The sequence below is a fragment of the Botryllus schlosseri genome, chromosome 8 (assembly GCF_051294905.1).
Source record: "Botryllus schlosseri isolate E-star chromosome 8, Bs_hap1, whole genome shotgun sequence".
Taxonomy (NCBI): Eukaryota; Metazoa; Chordata; class Ascidiacea; order Stolidobranchia; family Styelidae; genus Botryllus; species Botryllus schlosseri.
In genome coordinates, this window is record NC_137243.1 from 19,727,574 (window position 1) to 19,751,085 (window position 23,512).

At 40.8% G+C, this 23,512-nt stretch overlaps 1 long non-coding RNA gene across 2 annotated transcripts in view; it reads right to left on the reverse strand.

Annotated features, from left to right (window-relative positions):
- Positions 1-4,849: 4,849 nt before the first annotated feature.
- The window catches only part of LOC145445032 (uncharacterized), a 361,778-nt gene continuing 343,115 nt past the window's right edge, over positions 4,850-23,512 (reverse strand). Inside the window, exons 1-5 of one of the 2 annotated variants that reach the window (XR_013916859.1) lie at positions 10,638-11,261; positions 10,269-10,401; positions 7,962-8,061; positions 7,120-7,267; positions 4,850-5,184 (exon numbers count right to left, since the gene is read on the reverse strand). This is a non-coding gene — a long non-coding RNA (uncharacterized LOC145445032). Of the gene's footprint in view, positions 5,185-7,119; positions 7,268-7,961; positions 8,062-8,119; positions 8,238-10,268; positions 10,402-10,637; positions 11,262-23,512 lie in introns of those variants that run through there. The other variant, XR_013916860.1, reaches the window with a different exon arrangement.

Here is a 23,512-nt window from a genome sequence, read left to right on the forward strand (position 1 = left end):
GTGAACAAGATTACAACTATGAGCAGATCAAACAGAATACCAGACTCCGATTGGCGACTTTGAAGGAGGATATGATAATAAAACGAAACCTAAAAACAACGTTGGCACTAGAATCAGATTGTTTGAAGTCCCAATTATAAACATCAAGGCCGAGTCATGCTACTAAATTGTCAACTTGAATCTAAAAGATGTGGAACAGCCACCAGCAATGAAAAACTTGAGCTGGAAAATCTAAGGTGATCACCATTAAGGCTCAATCATCCTTGGCACAGTGGAAAGAGACGTTAAAATGGTGACTGAAGCATCTGCCTATGTGTTGGGATTTAAACGTAGAGATGGCCTCCTCAGACAAAAACTGAACTCTCGAAAGCAGATGAGATTCTTTAATACAAAACAAGACTTCAAAGTTTGTGCAGACTGATACTCTGGTAGTGAAACGATCTTCGAAATATATCTTTTTTCAATATAGAATTGATGTTTTTCTGTTATCAATATGGATTTGCAATTTATGTGCTTTCAATATGGAGTTGTCAGTCATAGGTTCAATCACTACACGCTTTTGGCATCCTACACACTGCTTTAGTCCCTAATTTTACCAAAAAACAGCCAAAAATCAATAATTTCTCTTGTAACTTTTTTTCTGTTCATTTTCAAGACAAAGTTCTGTGGAAGTGAGATAGAAACTTGTTGCTTCCGCATCTTTTAAGCCCAAAATCAGCTTTCTAGCATAAGCGGTCATCCATATATAGCGAAATTAGCTATTTTTGGATCGATCGGTGAAATTGCACGACCACTAGAGGGTGCACGAGCCCAAAATTATTATAGAAATTATTTTTTTTCGATTTGGCACCATATATCAAGTGTCCGTTTTGAAATTCAAAATTTTCCATTTTTCACTCCACCCTAATAAACATGTCATTGAGAGGTAAAGACAATGCCGTCTTCAGGGTTAGGGGCTCGGACAGCCCTTTTCAAAATCCCCAAATTGAAGTTACTGTCGCGCCGGCGACCAATATCACTCGCGAATTCGATGTACCCGACTCGAAATCTAGGATTGCACGATACGTTGATTGATCAAAGAGAATAGCAGACATGGTGATGCCCATAAATGACAACGTAGTTATCAAATATATATACGCACCGTTTTCCTGATCTACGGCGCGAGATGAACTGCCGTGGAATTGACATTCACAATTACAAACAACGCCATAGCTATCCCACGTTCTTGATTGGTATGTCACTTTGTGACACCAGCGATAAAATATAGGCATGTCGCGCAACGTTATATGTTCTCGCCAAACACTTTCAGAATTGAAAAGTAGATCAGTATTTAGATTTTCGGAATCAGTGCAACAGGTACATTCAGTTCACATCAGTTATTATAAATTCCAAGCTATTTACGATGAATTGAGGTATCAATGGCGAAGTTTGGCCCGTCTGTGCCTTACCTATCGCAACGGGCTGTATTTTCGAATAATAAATATGCAAGTCGCCTAATTTTGGGAGGAAAATGTTCAAAATTCAGTCATTCATTAGCCAAGAGTGATGTACGGTACATCGGTACCAATAATAATTTAAGGAATCCCATGGCTGGCAGCCTGAGCATGAAATTCAACAGAACCTGCCTTAGCCAATATAGCAATGCTATTGCACTGGTTCTGAAAATATGTACTAAAATAAGCTAGGGTTCTGGAATCAGATCGGCCAAAATCACCGTCAAAAAGTCAGAAACTCGGAAATCACGATCAGTAGGCCTACCAAAGGTAATCGGCCATTGTGCTGCAGTGATCAGTCTGTTCAGGAAAATGCTGATTCTGGAATTTGAGGGGAATTATTGGGGGTTCCAGTGCCCCGACCCAATTGTATTATTCATAATTTCGGAATCATGAATCAACGCAACAGTAGCCTATATATATATAGCTTACGATTTAGATCGGTTTTATTCTACTTTACGCTTGAGTGGCAAACTACACGATTACCAGGTACTTTTCCAGATCACAATCCTTACCGTGAGCCCATATCTCATTCACAAGTTCTAAAACGAGTCAACCCTGTAGGCTTAACCATATCGCCATCGTTGCGGAACCCTAACATCGGTAAACGACTATTGCCGAAATAGTATGTTCCATTCAATTGTATCATGGCTATATAGAGATATAGAAATAACAGCTATGTAGTCTACGGCTGACAAATATACAGAAAGCTCATACCGCCAACGGCGCCAAGTATACGCAACGAAAGTACAGTGCGTTCGCAACCGCAACATAGAGCAGTGAAAAGCGGTGATCACTGAGCTTCTGCGATGACACAGCGAACAAAGCAGTGGGACGAGATTCATTGAAGCGTTACCAGAATCTGATAAGCCACTGAGGCTTCAATCAACAATTTTATTATTATTTTCATCATTTCAAAACACCACAAAACTGTGATACAATGAAAAGATAGGAAGGTGCCCAAACAACTTGGAGTAGCCTTTAAGATCAGACACCCACCTTGGCCTAGGCCAGGGGCTCTCAAAGGGTGGGCCACAGAGCATTTTGAGGTGGGCCACAGAGCTATTTAGAAAATTTCTGGATTAATGGAAGTTTAGTTATATTTCATATGTTATTCGCTAAAAATATATTCGTATTATCTAATTATGCGTAGGCAACATAAAGTTTTTCATCCGACTCTGATTAGATGTAGTGGCACGTATGAAGTCAGCATGTACAAATCAGTGTTGGGATCAAGTCACTACCTTCGAGTCACGAGTCATTTCGAGTCATTGCACATTTTGACACGAGCCAAGTCAAGTCAATAGATTTTTAAGGGTGACTCGAGTCAAGTCAAGTCACTCGATTTTTGAAGGTGACTCGAGTCAAGTCGAGTCAAGTCAAGTCAAGTCACGAGTCAAGTCACATTTCAAGTCAAGTTGTCTTTTCGAAGTATGTATGAGGTATGATTACGTCATTGCAATTTGCTAGCTGTCTGAAATACAGTTTGAGTGGTCATTGATTCCAAACCGATGACCGAATATAGAGCTAAATATGCACGCAAGAAGACGCTGTGTAGCACTCACATATACGTAGAACTGTTAAACTACGTAATTTCATAGCCACAGTTTGTAGTTACCAGCCGGAATAGAGAATGGAGAAACGAATTGATAAGCTGCAATACATTACCCATTCGCAAATAGATATGATACAATTCGAGCCTGCGTCAAGGGTTGAGGACCAAACGATATTCGAATTCTATTCCAATAAAATAATAGGTTTAGTTAAGGTAAGAACAGAGAACGGAAATATACATTTTGCTATTTTGTTACTTTACTACTAGAATTACGCCAACGTAAGCTGTAAGCTTCGATCACCTCGTTTGCGGTCAATTTATTTGCGAGAGAACAAACGAGGATCAGTGAAACGCACGGTCATTGAATGATTGGTCGCTCTCACGGTTTGTACCAGCGTTTCGCGAACAATCCGAACATATGCAACATACAGTGATTTTTATCGACACCGACTACTTGATGACTTGAAATTGACTCGTGCATTTTGCTCCGAGTCACGAGTCAATCCACATTTCTGATACGCCTAGTCAAGTCAAGTCAAGTCATTTTAGCAAAGTGACTCGAGTCAAGTCAAGTCAATCGAAAAAGGTGACTCGAGTCTGACTCGAGTCAAGTCATGACTCGAGTCATCCCAACACTGGTACAAATCGAAAACGTTAGGGAGAAATGGTGGCTTTTTCTACTGGCCATGACAACCTACGGCTGACAGCAACTAAAATAATTTCAAGCGTATCATAACTGGAAGATAGTGCTGAAGTGACCAAGTATCCCAGCAGGGTCATGAAGTATGCCGTTGAAAGGGGTATGCAATGAACTCGCAATCAAGTGCAGTTGATGTATAGATTCACTGTACTTTGGCAGGCCGTATTAATGTAAGCTAAAATGGACATAATTGCAAATTATTAGCAACTTCTGGCGGAGGTATACCGCACCACCGCAACGAATATTAATGGATTGAGGACTTTTCGGAGCGCATTAATCTTTGAAGTCGGTTTAAAGTGTCCGGCCTGGAAATCATTGTACATAATGAAAGAGTCACAAGAATTGATTGTATCATTGGATTGAATATTCTGACATCGCAACTTCAGTTGTTTTGGTACAAGACATACAAAGTACATCAGGCATATTGAAAAATCTTCCTTCAAGTCTCTGTAGTACCCCATTATAACCAATGAATTGTTGGATACTGGCCCAGAATGATTATAATATTCCCCACAATAGTATCACTAAAGTCCCAATCACACCGTGCGGGGATCTGATCATTGTGTTTCGCGACGCCAACGGAGCAGCGGACGAAAATAATCTACTTTAGCCTATGATCTACAAGCGCCGTAACTGCCACACCCACACCCCCATTGGGGGGGCTCGAAGGTGGCCAAGATTATTTCGTTGGTCGTTTGTTGGAGGAAATTTATTCAATTTCAATTTTTTTTTTCATATTCTGGGAGATCGGGGTTTAAATATCATCAGTTACTGAAAAATGCGCATATTTTAGAGAAATAGGCATATCGGCGCTGTCCATACCCAGCAAACATTTGATGGTCCACATATAGCCCACGGACGTACGATCAAAAGTCCCTGACCTATCCCCTACACTGTTCACTCGGACTGGAGGTGTTGAATCCCCCCGACGTTCACTCACTGGTCAGTGACCGTCTGGTAAATCATTCCCGGGCCAGTGGAGGGAGAAAGTTGGAACGAATTTATCTGGCACTGGCAAGACATACCTGGGCAGTGCGCTTCTGCCTCAGCTACCCCTACCATCACCAGGATCTAACTAGACGCACCAACTTACAAGATTGATTTTTCGTTTCCGAAACTTATATTAGCATAAAAATATCAACATAAAAAAAAAACTGAAAACAGCAGAAAGCTAACTGTAACACCACACAGTCATTGACAATATCATTAATCAATCAAAATAAAGAAAGTTGGTCGATGAGAGTGAAAACGAGGCAATACCCGCTGCACACTACACATATGCACACTTGCAGACAACAATTCCTCTCGCTGGTAACATCTTCAACTTCATACAGGTAGACGAGTCGGATTGATGATGATGAACGCCTTTACCAAGTATCTTTGCCATCTCGAGTGCAACGTTGAGACAAGATATTCAGTTTCTTTGCATTTTCTTTCTGAAATATTTACCGAGAAATTAATTCCAGCAAACATGAAATAATCCTTCAAAATGCTAGCATATTCGGAATACCTTGATGCAAACATTACAGATTACTTAATATGACATGATGTGCATATGGCAAAGACCATGAATATAACAGAATCTGTGACTTTGTTAGAACTGTGGATAGAAATCACTCAATACAAAGCATTCAAGACACGAAAAGTGTCACAACTAGAAGCGAATGAGTTGTAATAAACTACTTGCCGGTCTTTCTACTGCAGCGGGAGAACCCTAGGGAAGGGTCTCATTGCAAACACTCGAACAGCAAACGGCTGTATACCAGGGAATAGCTGCCAACTACTTTACTTGACTAGCATTAAAATAACAACGACAATTATAGTTACACCATATTGTCCAAATCTGATTCGCAGACGGAATTGGATTAGAATTAAAATAAGGGCACAGAAACATTTCGAAAGTTAGATTAGAATTAGATCAGCCGCATTTCGCTCCAATTAATCTGTAATTGGACAACTGGAATCATCTAGTTCTAGTCGGTCAAGTCTGCCTCAAGAGACTATTACATTATGCTACTTGACTAGCAGGTGCGTATCCCGGCGGTTCGAAGGTTCAGCCCCCCCCCCCATCATTATTTCAAGTGTTGTCAATGGTGGCAATCGACTGTGCACAACGGCAGGTGCAGCAAGCAGGCAGAGACTCGACACTTTGATTGTGGCCTTATTGCTGATGGGATGTTCAAGCCTGTGGTGACGTCGTGTGCAAATTTATCAATGACCAGATTTCACATTCAAATGAATAACAGTATCAGTGGGAGGTCTCGTGCCGCTGCGCAGTCGATTCTCACGAATTGGCAGCACGCAACACTTGAAATGGGGGGGGGGTTTCGTTTCTACCCCCCTAATAAGGACAAAATTTTAGCAAAATGGTGGTACCGGTAATCCAGGGCTGGCCAACCTTTTCAGCCAAAGGGCCACATTCGATTGACGAACTTTTGCGCGGGCCACTATCCGCGCGAAGCGCGAAAATTTTTGGAAGTTCATAGGTCAATAATATTGTCACTTGACTATATTGCGGGCCTGCTGTGTATCCCTGAGCTAAGTTTGCGAGGACTGGGCTATTCAGCGCATGGACATATCGATATCGAAAGCTGCGACCAACATGCGTCAATCATTTCGTGCCTAGGTCTAGTGGACGGTCTTACTGCGAGCGCAAACGCAAGGTCGCATATGTTGAACGACACTTTGTCTCATGATCGCTAATATAGTTCGACTCAATCTGATACTTGGTCATTGGGTGTTCTTCAATTTTCACAAAAATGCAACAATATTAAGAACAAGAAATCGAGTGACAACATATTGCGCTAAGCTTGTAGAAAATTTTTACCTTTGATAAATCTATCGCAAATTATTCTGCTTTATTGTAGTGTACGAAGATATACCAATATATGAATGGTTGATGGATCTGTCAATGCGTCGAAACTGATAGTTTAGTCATCACATCTCAAGTGTTGCGGCCAGACTAATCAAATTTTTGGTTGGCCTTGCAAGTTCACAATCTGTGCAATCCGTTTTTGATGATATTAGAAATTTCGGAAATTACCTCGCGGGCCACTCAAAACCTTCTCGCGGGCCACGGGTTGGCCGGCCCTGCGGTAATCTAATCCTCACCTAATTAAGGGGAAGTGTTTATGCTCTTATTATAAAAGTTGGGGAAATTGTGTAGCTATAATTCTAATGCTTATCAACTGGAGTAGTATTCCGCATTGGCGGCATTGACAAAATAGATACACCAAGAACCAGTGCATCATAGCAGGGTTCCACACTACCCATAATCTCAGCCCACCAATGAATATTACAGCAAGCCCCTAAATTAGAGATTGTGTTGAACAATTTAGAGACAGCTTGACATATTCACATGTTCAACTTACGATGATTTGGTATAGACTCAGTTTACACAGAGCTCTTTTCTTTTCCTTTCTGGCTTTCGGAGAGTATTCGCTCCAAACTCAATCAGTTGCAACTCTTCGGTACAATTTTCCTTGTGAATGCGACAACAACGGGAGTCATTGGTTTTGCCTGGAAAGATATGACAAGTTTTAACATTACGACAATGTCATAAAACCCATGTGGAAAGGCTTAGGGCCTACTGTATCAGAAAAAACCAAGCGTATTGTAGCGCAGCAAGCACTTGCAAAATTATTACTGAGACAAACAGAGAGATGATGAACACCGAACGATCACAAGATACCCTATTCCATGTGTAGTAGAATTGTCTTACGTAATACTACACATGGAATAGGGTAAGACAATTCTTTATTATATACTATTCATTTACTCAGGCGTGTAGCCTGGGGGGTCAGGGGTCGAAACCAATGTGTGCACAATGTAACGCGACGTCATAACACCCCGCAATTCGTCGCCTCTGGCTGTACTGTACAGTACAATATACATCATTCAATAGAACACCGGCATCTCAATTCGCATGAAACGACGACACATGTTTTCTAGATGTTCGGCCACAATAATTTTTTCAAATGTGCGAATAGAATTAGAACTACCCAATTTAAAAAAATCCTTAATGGGTAGTTTGTACAGTCTGAATTATGGTGATATACTTTATGAATAAACTACTTTTCACACTAAAATTAACGACCACGAAAACGAAATAAACCAACACACAGGTAAAACACGGGTAAATATATGAGTATGGTTACGCAATATAACCATTATCCTCTATGCGTATGCATCAGACAATCAATATTGCATCTACCTTGGTCTGTCGATTTTTGTTTTTACATGTGCATGGCGCAACACAGATGCAATGTCGTAGCCCTTTTCCCAAACAGTTGTATGAATATTGCAACAAGCACCTAAATAGAAAGATAGCATTAAACAAAACATAATAGACAACAAACTAGTTCAACCTACAATATATGATCATGTATAAACTCAGTGCACAGCTCTCTTCCCAGTTCAGCCCTTCAATGAGAATTCGCACCAAACTTTATCGGTTGAAACTCTATAGGCTAGAGCAGTGGTTCTCAACCTTTTTAAGCTCGAGGACCAGTAAAATTTCAAAAAATAATCGGCGGACCGGTGGACTTTCAAAAATTGAAATTAACCTAGGTGTAAAGTATACCATCGTTTTCTTGCAAGTATATGGTGCTAGAGAGTTATATTTTAGGGTTTTGATCGTATATCTTCAAGATGGCTTATTATGTGGTTTTACGAGAGTGAGTTTGATAAGTCGAGGTAAAATTGCCTTGCCCAGAGCAACGTGCTACAGCAGAGAGTCGATCACAGTCGTGCCGGAGGCCGCGGATCCGACCACGCTAACTCAAATAATATTCTTCTCTTCTACAATATCGAGAGAACAAGTGTTTCTGAGTCGAGCCAAGCACCTTGTCGTGCTACCTTGCTCATTGCCCACTACCACCAGACGTAGGCTACTCTGGCCAATACGAATGCAATGCGCCGCACGACAACGGACAACAGCTATACCTGGCCATCCACAAAACTAAGGCCGAAAAAGCACCTCGTCAGCCCAACCCCAACCCACGTCGGTCTTGGGCCTCTCACAGGGTAATAAATCCAAGACCCCACAGTTGTATGGATGTTTCACCAGTATGTGTGAGCACACTCCTTTTACTGAGTGTAGGTAAAAATGTTAACAAAATTGAAGCTACCTAATCGCGCCTAGTGCGAAAATGACTGAATCGGTCAATAATATTGATAATTACATGCATATCGCTATAAATTTTATATTCTTTCACGATTCCAAATTGGTATTTCTTCACTGGCAAATAATTTTTCTCTATGGTATGGCATTTGTCATGCGGGGTATAGATTGCCAGGAAAGCGAGATTAGTCGCCAGTCATTTAGGCGCCTATGTACAATTAAACATATATATCAGGGTTACCATACGTCCTCTTTTAAGAGGATTTGTCCTCTTTTTTGAAAGTGTCCTCGGAGGACGCCCAAATGTCCTCTTTTTTAAGAAGTTTGGCTAAATATATGGCCAAATAGGCAGTGAAGTAACGCTCCGCCGGGTATTCCAGGAGCTGGGCCGGCAAGTTGACCATTTTTTTAGTGAACCACCTGATAATGTGAAAGAAAAACCTGTCTTTTGGGCACTGAGCGAGAACGTTGACCTGTTTTTCAGTCAACCGACTACGATATGGGAAAATTTACCATTTTCAGGATTTTCCTCCGGTTTTGCAAGTCTGAAAATTTTGAAAAAGTGTCCTCTTTTCAGATTTCTAAAATATGGTAACCCTAATATATATATCGAAGTTTTCGAACAACAAAGGTCAGTCCTTTTCGGTCAAGGTTTTCCCTTTGCCGAATTTTTGGCACACTTTCACGGAGTCCCATATTAGCCCAAACTTTATTATGTGTTGGCGCGTTGTAGCGCGGTAATGGCTGACTGTGAAATACGTATAAATGCTAAATCATGCGCGTTTCTTGGGGAAGGACACCCAATAATCAAGACATTTGGTGACACCAAATCGCGCAAAGCACGAACAAATTGAAAAAAGTATTAAAAAAGTACTCTATAATTTATGTTCATTCACATAATAATTTTAGGCCCCTTCAAGCTCGGCTCTGCTCTAATTGGAGATTTGGGGTACGACATTTACGTAGGATTACCATATTTTGGGATCGGGAAAGGAGAACACTTTCACCAAATGAGAAAAGTTAGTTGATCGAGACTGAAAACAGCTGGTTTCGCTATTTTTGCTGCAAAATTTGGTGAGTTGACTAAAAAAAGGTCATCACTTTCGTATTACCGTCATTGCTATTTAGCGTCATTTATGCCCGTTTTGACTGGAATCTGTCCATTATCCTAGCTGTAAAAAGGACTGAAACGAAAACGAATGATCGCGGTTTAGCGAGGCAGTTTTTACTTGTCGCTCGCATGTCTTCAAATGACACTGCTTGAACTTCAAGTCAAATCAAATATGTTACCTCATGAAGTTCTGAACCAGTTTAAAATTTGATGTGTTAAATATTTTATCAATGGACAAGTCTTCATGATATTGCATCATGAAATTGAGGTATAAAATTGGAATATACCTGGCGGACCGGCAGGAAAGTCGTCGCGGACCGGCACCGGTCCGCGGACCGGCGGTTGAGAACCACTGGGCTAGAGCATTCTTCTTACATAGTCATTCATGGTGGACTCCCTGAGGGGATTCATTGCTGATACCTGAAAAATAATTAAAAGTTGACACATCTTCATGAATGTGCCATAAAACTCTATAGGCTATAACGACGTTTACCTACATCAGAATACCAAGGATATTTTTTTATGAAAAGCAAGTTATAAGAAATTATTACTAGGACGATCAAGGAAACGATAAATAGCAAACGCCCACAAGATATTTATTCTACTTATATCACACAAGACAGAAGTCTGAATTATATCCTAATCATTTTCCATACCTCTCGAACGAAGCTTTCCAGTTCTACAACACCCTCAAATGGTTGCGGAATGATACCGTATCTTCAATAAGCATTACTCCAGTTCTGTTCCGTGGTTTTCATTGGATATTTGGGGCTGGTTGGCAGACTGTATAGTTTCTGCATCAGCAACTTTACGTTCCTCTTACAATCGTTTTTCATGTCTTTTATTGCGATATACAGCGAGTGGTGATGGATCCGATATTCAACCAGGAACAGCAATCTTGGCCGAAATGCTCCCGCCATTATCCACTCTTGCTTTAGCTAGAGATCATTTTCTCTTCACCCAATCTACTTGATATATTTTTACGTGAATTTCTCTTGTAGATATAACTGTAATAGGGCTGGCTAGAATTGAATATCAGTACTTTAATAATACAATTCCGAATCCATGCATTAATATCTGCAATATTAGCGAGCACGATTATGAGTAGGTATGTTCAACTCGATCAAATCCTGTCAAAATGCTACCATCATATCCATTCCTAGTTCTAAACCACAGAACAGTAGCTCTTACCTCATGTTGATCGAGAAATCAAGTTTGATAGCAATAATAGGACGTACTATATATAACAGTATGAAATGAACTCTAAACAACACCGAACATGCGTCATTGCTATAATATGAGGATTCAATAACCAACCAAGCGCATTCTCGCTGTGGGCATAAGCCACTTCTGACTAGATAGATAGATAATTATATTTGTGTGTAGCGCTTTACGCTATATACACAGTACGACTATAACACTAACCGTATCATTGACTCACTACGCTAACTAGAGCCAGTAGTTATAAGCAACCAACGAGGTAAGTGACGCAAAGCAGATTCCCTAATGCTTCTCTCGCCGCTGACAGCAAGTTCGAACTTGCCAGACGAAAATTTGAGTCACGTGACTGTGTGCACTGAGACAATGCGCATGTAGGGAAAAACGCTAATGATCTCATCCACGAAGGCCACAACGAGACGATCGTTAACAATGTTCAGTGATGTTCAACGCAGGAACTTCGGTAAAACACCTTATATGACGGTACAGTACGGTATAGTTTATGACATGCTCGAAATAAAAGTTCGAAAGAACCATCAACTCCTCAATACCAGCATATAATTCCGATCAAGCCTAATATATAATCCCGATCAAGTCATAAACGAAATACAGATTCATTGTGCGCAGACGCCATTTCTGCCGACCGGTTGAGCCCATTTTAGCGAAAAACGCTATAAACGTATCTGACGACGTGAAGCACGCGAAAGGTTCGTCACATATCTTTCGGAATTGCGAATGTTCACCGCAGGAACAAACAGTAACGCGACAGCTGAAAAGGCATAGAAATCGTAACGCCTAAAAGCTTGAAATGAAGGCCCGACATGGAATATATTGACCATTCAATGCCAACATGCATAATGCGGTTATACGCCACCACGTCGCTGAAGAATCAAGTCAAGTGACGATTTTCTTTCAAACTATATTCTTGAAATATTTTGAAAGGATGAAATATGTGCACTTATCAGCACAGGAACTTGAGATGTTGGCTTTTTAGCTGAAACAACGTGTAAATATCCGCACACTGTCAGAATGTAATATCCATCGGACATTCGACTTGGAATTTCAGTGGACTCTCCTAAATGTTGGTTCGGAGGTATGTTCTTGGATATCCGAGAAGGACAGTACCAAATCTGGATAGCCTAGTATATGCCCCCGCATGTCCAAGCGGACACTCAGACACTCGGACACTTCTCGGACCCAACTCGGATAGCCCACGACAATTGGGTGTTTGCTGGGTAACCACGCATTAAACAGGATTATGACTCTAAGATATCAGGTGGGCCACAGCACATTTTTAAACCGGAAAATGGGCCACGGCCAAAAAAGGGCTGAGAACCCCTGGCCTAGGCGAAGTAAAGAAGAGGCATGCACAATGCACTATTAGTGAATATTAGTCCATCCTCAACATTACCGGACCATGACTGACCTATAGATCTCGCCTTCCATGACATGCCACCCCATTTCTTGCTACTTGCCTTTTTCTATACTATCCTTTTACTTTTCATTCAGTGTACATGCCTCCTCTTCACATCGCCTAGGCCAAGGTGGGTGTCTGATTCAGTAGACTGCTCCAAGTCGCTTCGACACTTTCCTATCTTTTCATTGTAGTATATCGCATTTTGTGGTGTATTGAACCGATAAAATTGCTAATAAACCAATGATGCATTGCACATGAATGAAAAGTAATGCAGAGAATATAAGACGCAAGCAAGAGCAAGTGGCTTATCAAACTGACTGTCGCGAATCGCGATACCGTGATGGTCGTATAGGAAATTTAAGGGTTTGCATCAATTATTCCAATTTTACCCGATAATGTTAGAATTGTACTACTCACATTCATTTCTGGTTCGAACTGTCTGTCCTTACGAAGTAGTTCGATCTGAAAAAGAAATTTGGACTCAAAAGCTGACAAATTTTTTCATGAAAAAACTTAATTTTAACGAAATCTAGCCCTATGAAGAATTCCAGTAGTTGCGGGGGAGGTAGCGTAGTGGTAACGATAAGCGCCCACCAATCTGTCGGATCCAGTTCGATTCCCGTCGGAGGTTTCTCTGGGCTCCTCTTCCCCCGCCGTTGCCGTTCTTACGGCGACAAAAAAGCCCAGAAAAAGACCCAACGAAATAAAGTACTCACAAGGAATGAAAAAAAAACTAATAGAAAGGGTCACGGCTTCAAAAGGATAAATATCGAAAAGAACTGTGACATCGGGCATTCTAGGCTAGGGTTGGCATACGTCCGGAATTTCCCGGACATGTCCGGAATTTCACTGAAAAATCTGCGTCCGGGAGGAATTTCTAAAATATGCCTAAATGTCCGGAATTTTGAAGGCTTGAATCAGGCTCAAAAGTTTTTCGTAAATCAACATAAACAATATTATTTTAAAGCAGATTTATGCTATTCAAAATTGTTCTTCGCGCCGCGCGCGAGTTAATGCAACGTATAATGATATTAGTACATGGGCACCAGGCACCACCCTCGCCAAAAATGCAATCAAAATAAATATAAATAACCATCATTTACTGAAATAAGTCTGATTGTAATCGCAATTATAAGCTAACGGTATATTCCTAGAGTTGCTTAAGGCCGATTGGATGCTTCAATCACAGACAGTGGCTCCAAATCTTGGGGTCGTCCGCCTTTATCTGGGGATCGCGATGATGTTGGACATAATCAGCTTCCTAGGCCGTGAGTAAGTTTGGGCAAGCTGAATTTTTTTAGTAATCAGCTTATCAAGTTTTGAGCTTTGCCACGGAACATTTTCAAGTGGGAAATGAGGTTGCGACCATAAAAGGTTGGAAATCACCGGATTAGCAACCTGCTGGTGCATTTTATAGTAGCCTAATATATCGAAGAATCAATATTATTGACAGAATTCATGCTTAAAATTTAACAGCCAAATGCATATAGTATAAGTGCCCAACAAGTTACATCGACTATCCTATGGTGGGCCCAAGATCAGAGCTTTTTTGGGCGGAAGGGGGAGAAAAATGTTGTCTCGGACCTGATTGAAACACATAAACAGATAGCCGCACCGACCTAACTGTATAGCAGCGCTGTCAAACACAATCCTGACAGGCCAGACACGGCCCGCCAGATGATTTCATCCGGCCCGTGGAGGAATCTATTACAAACCCTAGCAAGTAGCAATCACCATAGCTCACATTACGGATGGCCCAATTCATGACCTATATGTTCCACTTCATTCCTGTATAGTGTATACAGTCGAAAGGCAATGCTTTGCTCGTGTGACGTCATATTGACGTTCAATGTGTTTCACCTCATTTTAGAATCCGCTAGTGGGCGCTAAAGAGTGTCCGGAATTTGCTTCACAAAAATATCTACTCTATGCAACATATCAGTATCCTAATTTACGCTAATTGCAGAAATGGATTACGTTTCCGAGTCAAGATACTCTAGGCCAGGGGTGGGCAAACTTTTGAGCTCGCGGGCCGCATTCAACATCTAAATCCATGCGCGGGCCGCACTATATAAAATTGAGATTATAAACCAAAACGCAATGTTGGTATTTGATTATATAGTGAGGAAATGGAGATGCTTATTTAGAACAAAACAAACATTGCTTTGATGATGTCGAACACACGTCAGAAACATAGTGGCGAGATTTCATAGGCTGGTCGACCTCAATGACCAATTTGTCAAAACTATAGAGATGAAAGTCGGTTGTCCCTATTCTTAAAACAGGATTGAAATTTAAATCTGTGAGCAGCGATCTGTTCTTAGATTTACTTATTCCACTTTTGGTTCAGTTCCAGGACACACAATGCTGACAGCATCATAACCATATTAGCTTTAAACACGCTTCTACGATATGTAGATAAAATATAAATACCCCATGGCATACTGAGAACGAATCTACCTAAGACACGTGCGAATCGTTTGTATAAGCACATCAATAAAATAATTAAAATAGGAGTGGCCAATATGAAATCCGACTCGTGATCCGAATTATGTCAATCTCGTTTAGGATTTCTGTTGTGTTCGGTAGTTGAAACCTTTCAAACTGCGTGGGCCTTGAGATCGGGCTGTCGCGCCAGAAATTTAACATAAAGTAAGGAAGTATTTACCTTGGAACAGTGGTTTTCAAACTTTTTAAGACACGCCCCCCCCCCCTTACGATGGGGAAAGATTTCGTGCTCCCCTTATGGTCATATCACAAAACGCAACGAGGGTGCTAGCAAACCTAACTGACAGTTTGGCACTGAAGGTTACGACTGTGGACGAGAGATTTTTAAATATGAAATTGAGACTAACTACAGAGCAACAATTATGAAGTTGCTGAGAATCGCGCGGAGCGCGAAATTTTTTTTAGTGGAGCTCAGCTTCGGGCCCCCTTCAAACGCTTTCACGCCCTCAAGGGGAGAGGGGGTGCACCCAAGTTTTAGAATTATCATGGTGAAATATACTAAAAAAAAGTTCAATCAAGTTCCTGCATTTTGGTAGGCATTTTATCAATATTTAAAAAAAGTTTCGTTATACTCTCGCGGGCCGCACAGAACGGTGTTGCGGGCCGCATGCGGCCCGCGGGCCGTAGTTTGCCCACCCCTGCTCTAGGCCGAGGTGGATATGTTAGAGCAGTGGTTCCCAAACGGTGGGGAATTCAATGGTTTCTGGTGGGGAACAGACGCGTTTGTTCAAAATTATCTGCAGGACACTCTTCATATTCACGGAGACACATGCGCATGCGCACTTACCGCCGTTACCAGTTAACTGCTCTGGAATGTATGGATCGAAAATTATATTGCGCGGTGTTCACAAAAACTCATTTTCAACTCTGGATAACCAATTATGGCGTCACAAACGCATCCGGCACGACTAGTTTGACGTGAAATAACGCTTTCGCGAAATTTTGAGCGTTACTGGTATCGGTTCACAACACGTTTTACGTTGCATTTATAGGCGATTGTCTTGCGTACTGGTGTGATTGTGTGTCTTGTGTAGTCAAACCAGCGAATAGCTGCTCTGGTATGACAAAAGTGTTGGGTAGTAGGGAACAGGACCGAACTGCCGCAACCCACACCCCCCAATTATGGGGGGGGGCGAGCTCGAAGGGGCCCAAAATGATTTCGTGAATTAACATAAATTATAGAGTATTGTTTTGGAAATTTATGTCACTTATTCAAATATATTTTTTGTGCTGGGTGCGCTATTTAATATTGCCTAATATTTTGAATATTGGGTTCCCTTCCCCCACTAAAATCGTAGAATTTATAGAAATGGAGACTTCGGCGTCGGCCATTACTGCGCCACAACGCACCAAGACATATGAAGTTATTGGCCATGTAACAAGCGACTCCGAAAAGTGTGCCAGAACAATCAGCAGCGAGAAGACCTTGGCCGAGAAGGAATGCCCTTGTGGTGACCCAAAACTTTTATACATATATGTTTAATTGTCCATAGGCGGTTAAATGGCTGGCGCCGAATGTTCCTGTCCTGGCAATCTGAACCCCACAGGACAAATGCCGTCCCACAGGGAAAAAATTATTTGCCAGTAAAGCAACACTAATTTGAAATCGTGTGTGCCTTTTAGTTTTGGCGATTTCCATATCTTTTGACATAGCAGATATAGAAGGTCACGAAATAGCATCATATAACTTTTTCGTATGACATGACTTGACTCGAGTCACTTTGCAAAAATGACTGGACTCGACGCTTCAGAAATGTGGATTGACTCGTGACTCGGAGCAAAATTTACGAGTCAATTTCAAGTCATCAAGTAAACGGTGTCGATTAAATCACCCAGTGTTAAGTATGTTCGGATTAATCGCGATACGCCGGCGTGACTTGTGAGAGCAGCCAGTCATTCAATAACATTATGTTTCACTGATCCTCGATTGTTACATCACAAGTAAATTGACCGCAAACGATACGATCACAGCTTACGTTGCCGTAGTACAGTGCTTTTCAACCTGCGTGACGGTTCACACTTGTGCGAATGAAAAAAATTGCAGTGCGAATGAGGAAGGTTGTGCGAACGGTGCGAATGAAAATCCCGGATGAGTGCGAATTAAAATCGTAAATAATAATTGTTAATTTTTCTGACCTGGAATAATTCAAATAAACCTAATAGAAAATTCAAGGTCAGTGTTTGTTGTTGCGATTGTAAAAACTTGTTAAACTTACGTCCCACCACTAATCGTAGCTCTCACAAGCCGTAGTGAATTAATATTTTCGCACTATAATTAATACGTAACTAAAAGCCTTGTTTAAAAGCTTGTGTAGTGGCAGACATACAGTATATCAGCCCGTCCGAGGCTACGAAAGGCTGGAAAAATGACGTCAAAATGACTTTATGCTTTCTTTCGCTAAACAATCATCATACTTTCGTAATAACTGTTCGAAAAACAGGGTTAACTTTCTCGCTCAGTGCCCAAAATACAGTTTTTCATTCACATTATCAGGTGGTTGACTAAAAAAGGGTCAACGTTCCAGCTCAGCTCTCGAAATAGCCGCCGGAGCGTTACTTCGGTGCTGATTTACGGTATCTCAGTCGAATTTGGCCGTAAATTGGACCAAAATTCTCGAAAAGAGGACAGATGGTAACCCTACTGTAACGCAAATTTTTACCCTTTCTAGGGTTATTAAAGTATGAACCGCAAAAGGTCTAATATTGGGTTGACCCGGTGCCAGAGTTATCAGTTGATATGTAGGGGAGATGTGGTACCGATGGATCACTGGGACCGAAAATACTTTGAAAATTCTCTATGATAATTCCATACTTACACTCCGTGAACTTTTCTATAATTGCATGCTGGCAACATCTTTCCTCACATACAAAAAAATTCGACGTGCGCGAACTATGGGGTCTCTCACAGATGTTTTTTGTTTTGGGGGGTGTAAACTAAATTTAGATCGACATATACATTTTTCTTTGTAACCTTCAAGACGAACAAACCAGCAATCATTTTTATTGTGAAGTCTAGGGCTTGTATCAGGCTATATAATGGAACCTATTATTTTTTTCAGTTCTTTCCTTGAGTGGAATTTTTTTCGATTCATGTACAAAATTATTAGGGTGGGGACCGATGATACAATAGCCAAATCAAGCAAAATAATCAAGCATACTAATCATGAAACAAATGAAACGTGACTACGTACAGAAAATCTTTATGTAATAATTGAATATGATGTTTTATCGCTATAATGAGGTCTTTGGAAGTCACACTGTCGATTTTCGGGCAATATGTATGTACCCTCAAATTTATAAGTCCGAGCCTAAATCGAAACGTGATTTTATGACAACATTTGAGTCAATATTTAATCTATTTTTTGACGGTTGCGACCGAAAATTCTTCTTTGGCTTGCTGTAGCTTAGATTATAGTACTGAGCAAGAAAAGTTGTCACATCTGAGTTTTTAGGGTATATGTGTCATAGGTCCCAGGGTCATGTGCCATTGGACCCACCGGGTGGGGACCGATGACACGTTCGAGCAACAAATTTTAAACGTCCATAAATATTTTTTGAAAAGACGGATATTCATGTATATGTGCGCGATAGGTAGAGCTTGTATCAAAGTGCTGAGCCAGCAAAAGATCTGCTGTTTCCGGCTGAACATTTTGGGGCCAGCGAACATTTTCCAATTCTTGATCCATCGGTACCACATCTCGCCTATGTAATATTTGTTGAATTTGTTGCAAAAAATCCTGCGATAGTTTTTAAAAATCCAAGGTCGCGGTGTTGGGTACTGTAGCCCATAAGCGAGACACGCAGAAAATATGGCTTTGTCATGAGAATTCATGCTACGATTTGTCCGACTGTTTTTTTCTGGAAAACATGGTTGAAGACCGTTGGGATGAGCTAGTGTAGAGACTATCGATGTGAAATGACCGAGTTCAGGTCTATGAGACTCATTACTTTCGAGGCCAACCCCGTCTGCGTCGGGTCACATGAAGACGTAAAGTTTTGGTCAACAAACGGCAGATAAAATGCGGTGCCAAAACATAAGCGTCGACAAAACCCATTGCCAAAAAAATGACCGATGCTGGATGACCAAACCATTCGATTTGGATATGCTCCGTTGTCGGTACCGAATAGTCCCGTTCTTGCAGTCTGGTTTGACAGTAGTACAACTGCGAGGCGCTGAGGGGTTTAATTCACCCTAATTTGAAATTGTGTGCGTCAGACATATTTTGTAGAGCTGTGTTGGATAGAATTGTGGCGTGCGCGCTCTGTATGTCATACATGTCCGTAAAATCGTAGCATACTACTGTAATTTTAAGAATAAATTTATTTTCATGGGTGAGGCTCGGGTTGCGAGATGCCACGAAAACTCTGATTTTGGTGATAGTCTAAAAAGCTTCTTTAACGATATTAAACTGTTATGAATTCTCAAGTTAGATTGGACTAAAGAGCAGAACACACAGCGTAGTGAGTTTATTTGCTATTCCGGCATACTTGCGAGACACAAAATAGGAAATCGAAAAAAAAAGTTGAAGTAACATACCATAAGCCAGCGAGCTCTAATGTGCCTGCTCTCCTTGATCGTTTGGATCGTATTTTTCAAGACATGAGGCAGAAGCATCAACACAAACAATCGGGCTTTTTCACCCTTTCGACATACTGGAGCCTCCAAGACATTTTTGTCCGCTCTCAAAATGGATTTCTTCCAGCAAGCATTTTTCTACCGTGAAAAATACTTTGTATTTTGGATAGGAGTGCAGAACAGATTCTAAGCCCAGGCCACCACAAGCGCTAGCACTCGTTCAAGGAAAAAGCCCAACAAGTTGTTTAGCCGAGAAGGGTTTCAGTGAAATAGTTGAAATCAAAACGTGCGAAAATAGTAGCCTTTTTTATGAGGCACTTGATAGCTTAAGATATATAGTAGCCAATTTGTTTCACATCTGAACAAACAAATGTTGTATTCTCATCTGCTTTTTGTACAACCATTTTCGGTTAGTTTGTGCGAATGAAATTTATTTTACAAAAAAAGTGCGGATGAAGTTCAAAAAGGTTGAAAAGCACTGCCGTAGTAGATTAATCTAATAGTAACGTATCTTTGTTTCTTTGGCGACTCAGTGCTTACATTGTGCATCACGCTGTATCAGATCAATCTTCAGTAGATTTAAAAATATTCTACATAAAATCGTGGCACGTCAAAGGTCCAATACCTGCAATATTATAACCCCACAGTTTTACGATATCATGATCAATCGCCACGCATGATGTCTATAACTCATTATTTTAACAAATTATGCCCGGCACAAAAACAAGTTTATCAAATATTTGAAAATGTGATTTTTTTCCGTATCAAGCGTGAATATTACAATCGTGAATTACATTTCCACGATGTTTGTGGAATGCCTGTCTGCAAGATCCCGTTAAAGAAGGCCTATACTTGGAAACCATACATTGAATAGCCGTATCATTGATGCTGCGGCCCGCGGCGTAATCTAAAGTAGGAAATTGGCCCGCGAGCACATTTGAGTTTGAGACCTCTGATGTAGATGGACGTAGTGAATTGTACCATATTGATTTGTTTCAACTTTTCAAAGCTTGTATTCGATCCTCTATTTTGGCTAATAATAACAGACTGTGGCATGTAGCTATGCAGTAACTCGCGTATTTTATTGACAGTTCGACGTCTGCGTTACCGATACAACGCGTTTATACATTATATTTATCTTTATATTCGTCATTTGATTAAAGACAAATGGCCAATTAATCGGCCTTTCACCCAGTTAGCAAACTGTAATGACTCTGCATCATCACTCATACTTCGAAAATTCAATTTGACTTGAATAGTAACTTGACTCGTGACTTGACTTGACTCGAGTCACCACCAAAAAAACGAGTGACTTGACTTGACTCGAGTCACCTTCAAAAATCTATTGACTTGACTTGACTCGAGTCAAAATGTGCAATGACTCGAGATGACTCGTGACTCGAAGGTAGTGACTTTATCCCAACACTGCTATCCGCTCATCACTGGTAATGTACTGAAATTTCCACAGATGCATCACGCTCTAGCAGTCACGCAGAGATCGAACTTTATACAGTTGTCATGTCAGCCGATGTTATGAAGGAAATAGAATACACTAGGCCCGATTTTGACATAAATCTCCTGACTGGACATCTCCCGTTGAACGCGGTATCTAAACCACCTTGGCGTGTACGACATATTTCCTTCATAACATCGGCTGACAACATATAAAGTTCGATCCCTGCGTGACTGCTGGAGCGTGATGCATCTGTGGAAATTCCAGTACATCACAGCTCCATTGCGGTGGCGTTCTGAAGAAAACGACTGCGGCCAAAATTTTTCTTTCGTTTTGCCCTTTAATTTGAGACCACATCATTTTTAGAGTGCAGTGCCCCTTTAAAGCTTTGTGTAAGATACTTCCTCATCGGCCACTTACGTTTAATTCAATGATTCTACTGTCCCAATCACACATAAAACAAGAATACCTTGTAGTAGGGATGGTGTGAACGTGAGGTTCACGTTCGCGTTCTGTGTGTGAACCACATAAATTTAAAGGTTCACGTTCACAAACGAACCTTGGTAGGTTCTGCACTGTGAACCTTTTTCATATATTACAGTTTTCACTTCATTATGACATCTTTGGTTGAAATCTATTGCATTTCAACTGCGGGCCACTCTATGCATGGCGCTGACAGCATAACAAAAATCAAAACTGAACGAGCATGCACCTTGACAATCTCAAAATATTTAGTTGTTGTTTTTACAAAAGTTTGCTCGAAATATCCAGTTTTACGTTTGTGAATATTTATAGTGACTCTCTGCTGTGTGCTTGACCCGCAATCACACAAGATCAAGAGCGAAATACACTACATGTAGTCAGCGAATGATGCTTATTCAACCAATCAATTAAATTGATATCGTTGTCTGATGTAAAAAATTCTAGCATGCGTACGGGGTCAAATTGACTTCATATATTTATTGTATCATAAAAACCAAATCCGTGCGATTGGGGGGTTGGCAACTATCGGTAGCAAGTATAGAAACTCGTTTTACACTCTGCTCAATATCAACGTAGCAATACTGAGATGCCGAATACACTGTCCGGTCCGGCCTAGACCCTTAAGGTGTAACTTATATTCCCTTGCACGTCCTCGTCGAAATTGCAGGCAAAGCGACAGAAGATATGGATTTTATGGGATTATTATACCATATGATTGCCCCGGTTGATACATTTGGCGACGTTTAAAAGGTCAATATGTACTTTAGCATTGTGGCATTATGTTACTCGAGTCGTCGCTGGGTATGGTATACATTAACATAGGCTATCACTTCACTGAAATGTATGGTTAGAATTAGCAATATGACGTCACGTGACGTCATGAGGTTCACGTTCGCGTTCACACAGAACCTTTCAAAAAGGTTCGCGTTCACACGAACCTGAACCTTTCAGAGGTTCATACCATCCCTACCTTGTAGTTCTAGAGACAGTTGAGCCAGTAGCATATTTATGAGTTCAAAATCAACGGAAACTTTACAAGTTTGAGTAATATATTACAAATTGGAAATCAAAATTTTCATATTCTCGTACGACCCCTTCATACCAGATTACCAGTTGTACCAGCTGCAGGGGTAGAAGAACGTTGATTCGTATTGTGTGACAAAACAGTTTTAAGGTTGATACATAAATAAAGACGAGGCGCAATTCCCAATTCCCAATGTCTCTATGAGACCTTGAACATCGATACAATACACTAAAGAAAGATCGGGGGCAAAGGAGCATGTGTATCCACTCTCACGATGCATATTGCATATATTAAGCAAAAGTGGTATCAGTGCCAAGCATACGTTTGGCTTTTAATCCGGAACCGACAATAAGAGCAGATTCTTTTGGAAAATTGGAATTTATGATATTGTTATTTAGTTCTGCTTGATTCAACTTTATATAGCTGCTGATCACCGTCACAGTCATGCTGAGAACATTTTTAACAAAGTCTCTTCACTGAGAGAATCTTCTTCAACGGAAGGTAAAACTTTTGAAAGCAATGAAATTGTGACATCTGATGGCCGATTAGGAATCGGTCGTATTGCGCATGTCAGATTGGGTAATTTTATGCTCATTTTTGACTTTGAATAAAAAACACACGAACAAAAGTAAAAAAACACATGAGCACAAGGAGCAATCTTTTCCATGTCCATGTGACTCTCTAAAAACCATTGGCACATCAAATTCGAAAAATTTTTGTTTTCAAATGCTTCACAGCCTCAATGTCGCTATATTTTTAATTCTGTGTGCTGTGCATAGGCTACCTCTTTTTCGCATCGCCTAGGCCCAGGTGGGTGTCTGATTTCAAAGACTACTCCCAGTCGTTTCTATG